Here is a 5,178-nt window from a genome sequence, read left to right on the forward strand (position 1 = left end):
AGTGTACCCTCCATTGCATGTGTAGGGTGTCGTGTACCCTCCATTGCATGCGTAGGGTGTTGTGTACCCTCCATTGCATGCGTAGGGTGTTGTGTACCCACCATTGCATGCGTAGGGTGTGTGTACCCTCCATTGCATGTGTGGGTGTGTACCCTCCATTGCATGTAGGGTGTAGTGTACCCTCCATTGCATGCGTAGGGTGTAGTGTACCCTCCATTGCATGCGTAGGGTGTAGTGTACCCTCCATTGCATGCGTAGGGTGTAGTGTACACTCCATTGCATGCGTAGGGTGTTGTGTACCCTCCATTGCATGTGAGGTGTTGTGTACCCTCCATTGCATGTGTAGGGTGTCGTGTACCCTCCATTGCATATGTAGGGTGTAGTGTACCCTCCATTACATGTGTAGGGTGTCGTGTACCCTCCATTGCATGCGTAGGGTGTTGTGTACCCTCCATTGCATGTGTAGGGTGTTGTGTACCCTCCATTGCATGTGTCGGGTGTCTGGCTCGGTGTTTACGGAGGACTCAGCCCTCGATGCCGCCGTTCCAGACGCCCTGAAGTGAGGCTCAATGAGTCGCGGAATGAATCGCTCTCTGAAGTGGCATTGGGCGTCCGCCGCCAATGGCGCCCTACAATTTGGGTTTACTCGTAACGTACACTGAGGTCAGCTGGCGTTCCTCGTGAAGCCCGGACTGACATCAGCAAATGCTTTAAAGGAGCAGAAAGAGCAACTAAAAAAGGGACCGTATCAATTTTGACAGTAGATTAAATTATAGGAGTCCCAAAACAAAGACACAAGGCAGTGGAGCTTTTTCATAACATAAATAATAAACAACCGTTTTAGTGACATAATTATAAAGGAGTGTATAAGCAATATAAAGATGTGTGCTTCTTCCTTTAACCTCCAGACAGTCAAAATAAATACTGTATTTCATTTTATCATTCCCTTCCCACTGATACGTTGAAAAAAAGAAAAATGAAAAGGAGGCTGATTAATTATCTAGAATTCATCTTTTCCCTATTTGCCCATGTTCCTTCATATGATAATGAGATGGGCGTGTCCATGTGTGTCCAGGGGAAGGGATTGGTCCAGAATCTGGATCACTTACAGAAGAGAGCAGCTCCCCAGGGTGCGTCTGTTAACGATGAGACAAAAGACGAAAAACAGTGAAAAAGATAGACAGGTGACGATTAATAATTGGTGATTACTGGAAAAGTATAAACATCTTCTTCTTTTTTACAGCTTTAATTCTTAAAGTAAAAACTAAAGCATTAATGCATTTAGTTGGCATATATATACATATATACATATACACACATATATATATATACATACACATATATATATATACACACATTATATATACACACATATAAATATGTGTATATATATACACATATATACACATATATATACATATATATATACACACACATTATATATATATATATATATATTATATATACATACTATATAGTGTAAACTTATGGTGATTGTGTCGGTGATCTGGGTAAATCTCTTGCCACAACACAAAACAGATTTTTCTTATTATTATTGTTGAAACAAGAATCAAAATAGCTCACATGCATTGTGTTTTTTTTTAACGACTTCTTGGAAACTCTCCAGGGGGTCGGACATGATGGATCTCGCCGTGGTCTTAGACGACCGGGGGACTCGGCGGACCCTCTGGGTCTCCGTGGGGCGACCCAGATGTTTATTGGCTACGTCGTGAGTCGTGTTACGGCGCTGCTCCGGCCATGCTGTGTCCTCATTGTCCACAGAGCTTCTTCTCTACTTCCATATGTTCAGTACTTCCGTTGTGTCGGTACACTTTTATTTTGTTGAGACTTCTCAAAACTGTGCGCCTGTCCCTTTAAGACGCTCAGCTCTGTTGAAGAAGGCTCCCAAGGGGCCTTTCTTTTCATACCTTACTTCTCTACATCCATCACTGGGACACATCTCTCATTTCTAATGCATTTCATTTGTATAAATAAACAAATTAAAAACACGATCTTATATCTTCTAACACTAATGAACTGTGAAACCCATCAGCTGGGTCATCTTTAAGAAGAAGAAAAATGCAATGGTGAATAATAATTAGTAGTTTTGTTCCAAATCACAAAGCCTCACTAATACTTGCATACCTTCTTACACACTTTACACACACACACACACACACACACACACACACACACACACACACACACACACACACACACACACACACACACACACACACACACACACACACACAATGCAGCAGTCGGCACACACACACAGAGCAGCAAGCTGTGACTCGTTGTCAGACGGGGAATCTGTACACAAATGAAAAAGAACACCAAAGGAAACGTTTGAGGGGGAGGAGCCATCTGAGATTATGAAGAGCCGCGTAATTACGCTGCTATTTCAATTTAAATATTTGGCATAATCAGTTCTGTCCCACGGCCACTTCAATTAAATAAATCAAAAGTAAGCAGAAGAGGAGTCGTACACAATAACCTTATACAAGTTAACACCATTATTTCAGCAGTGCAACAAAACAGGACTATTAAATGTGGTCTCCTAAATATTCGATCTCTGTCATCTAAAGCTGTGTTACTAAATGATTTAATATCAGATAATCACATTGATTTATGTTGCCTAACTGAAACCTGGCTGAGCCATGAAGAATATGTCTGCCTGAATGAATCGACTCCTCCAAGTCATATTAATACTCACATTCCTCGAGGCACCGGTCGAGGAGGTGGAGTAGCAGCCATCTTTGAATCGAGCCTATTAATTAATCCTCAACCAAAATTACACTACACCTCATTTGAAAGCCTTGTTCTTAGTCTTTCACATCCAACCTGGAAAACACTACAGCCAATTCGATTTGTGATTCTGTACCGCCACCAGGTCCATATTCAGAGTTTATATCTGAATTCTCAGAATTTATATCAAGTTTGGTTCTTAAAACCGATAAAGTTATTATTGTTGGAGATTTTAATATCCATGTGGATGTTGATAATGATTGCCTTAGTGCTGCATTCATCTCCTTGTTGGACTCGATTGGCTTCTGTCAGAGAGTACAGAAACCCACTCACAGCTTTGGCCACACGCTTGATCTTGTTCTTACTTATGGCGTTGACATTGAGCATTTGAACGTCTTCCCACAGAATCCTCTTCTGTCAGACCACAACCTCATAACTTTTGAATTTATACTACCGGAGTGTACTCCGTTAGTCAAAAGTTTCTACACCAGATGTCTAACTGACAGTGCTGTAGCTAAATTTAAAGAAGCGATTCCTTCTGTTTTGATTCGATACCACGTCTCAATATAACAGAGGACTCCTGGTCTAACTTTAGTCCGTCCCAGATTGATCATCTTGTTGACAGTGCCATAGGCTCTCTGAGAATGACACTGGACTCGGTAGCACCTCTGAAGAAGAAGACAGTGAGGAAGAGGAGGTTTGCTCCCTGATATAACCCTCAGACCCGCAAACTGAAGCAAGCGTCACGAAAGCTTGAGCATATGGCGTTCAACTAATCTCGAAGAATCCCGCTTAGTTTGGCGAGATAGTCTTAAAACATATAAGAAGGCCCTCCGTAATGCCAGAGCAGCCTATTACTCATCAGTAATAGAAAAAATAAAACAACCCCAGGTTTCTCTTCAGCACTGTAGCCAGGCTGACAGAGAGTCACAGCTCTGTGGGCCGAGCATTCCTATAAACCTCAGTGGTAATGACTTTATGAACTTCTTTAATGAAAAGATTTTAACTATTAGGGACAAGATTAATATTCTCTTGCCCATAACCTGTGCCAATCTGTCCTCAAGTGGAATGGCCTTGGAAACCGCTGTATGCCCTGGTGTATATTTGGAGGCTTTTCTCCCATCAACCGTGACCAATTATCTTCAACGGTTTCTACTTCGAACACGTCTACCTGTCTCTTGGACCCCATCCCGACGAGGCTGCTTAAAGACGTTTTGCCTTTAATTGGCGGCTCTCTATTAGATATTATCAATGTGTCTCTGCTAACAGGCCACGTACCACACTCCTTCAAGGTGGCTGTTATTAAACCTCTCCTGAAGAAGCCCACTCTGGATCCAGAGGTATTGGCTAACTACAGACCGATCTCTAACCTCCCTTCCTCTCCAAGATCCTTGAGAAAGTGGTCGCAAATCAGTTGTGCGACTTTCTACATCATAATAGTTTATTTGAGAAATTTCAATCAGGATTTAGAAAACACCACAGCACCGAGACGGCACTGGTGAAAATTACAAATGACCTCTTAATGGCAGCAGATAAAGGACTCCTCTCTGTCCTGGTCTTGTTAGACCTTAGTGCTGCATTCGACACCATTGACCATGACATCCTGTTACAGAGACTGGAGCAGTCGATTGGCATTTCAGGCACGGCACTAATTTGGTTTAAATCCTATTTATCAGATCGATCTCAGTTTGTATTTGTAAACGATGATGCCTCGATAACCACTAACGTTAATCACGGAGTTCCACAAGGTTCTGTGCTTGGACCAATTTTATTTACCTTATACATGCTTCCTTTGGGCAATATTATCAGGAAACACTCCATAAACTTTCATTGTTATGCAGATGATACTCAACTATATTTATCAATAAAACCAGAGGAGAGCAACCAACTCGGTAAAATTCAAGCATGTCTTAAAGACATAAAAACATGGATGACCTGCAATTTCTTGATGTTAAACTCAGACAAAACCGAAGTAATTTTAATCGGCCCTGAGCACCTCAGAGATCAATTATCTAGTGATGTGGATTCTGTAGACGGCATTGCCCTGGCATCCAACACCACTGTAAAGAATCTTGGCGTTATCTTTGATCGGGACTTGTCCTTTAACTCCCACGTAAAGCAAATCTCAAGGACTGCATTCTTTCATCTACGTAATATTTCAAAAATCAGGCACATCTTGTCTCATAAACATGCAGAAAAATTGGTTCACGCGTTCGTTACTTGAGACTGGATTACTGCAACTCCTTATTATCAGGCTGCTCTAATAAATCTCTTAGGTCCCTCCAGTTGATCCAGAATGCTGCAGCTCGTGTTCTCACTAAAACTAAGAAAAGAGATCACATCACTCCTGCACTAGCTGCTCTGCACTGGCTCCCAGTAAAATCAAGAATCACTTTTAAAATTCTTCTCTTAACCTACAAAGCCTTG

At 41.8% G+C, this 5,178-nt stretch overlaps 1 long non-coding RNA gene across 1 annotated transcript; it reads left to right on the plus strand.

The window, feature by feature from the left end:
• Window positions 1-328: 328 nt before the first annotated feature.
• Window positions 329-2,012, plus strand: LOC130208675 (uncharacterized). Its single transcript, XR_008834462.1, has 2 exons — window positions 329-1,184; window positions 1,628-2,012. It is a non-coding gene; the product is annotated as an uncharacterized LOC130208675 (long non-coding RNA).
• Window positions 2,013-5,178: the final 3,166 nt, after the last annotated feature.

Source organism: Pseudoliparis swirei, chromosome 2 (genome assembly GCF_029220125.1).
Source record: "Pseudoliparis swirei isolate HS2019 ecotype Mariana Trench chromosome 2, NWPU_hadal_v1, whole genome shotgun sequence".
In the NCBI taxonomy this organism is placed as follows: domain Eukaryota; kingdom Metazoa; phylum Chordata; class Actinopteri; order Perciformes; family Liparidae; genus Pseudoliparis; species Pseudoliparis swirei.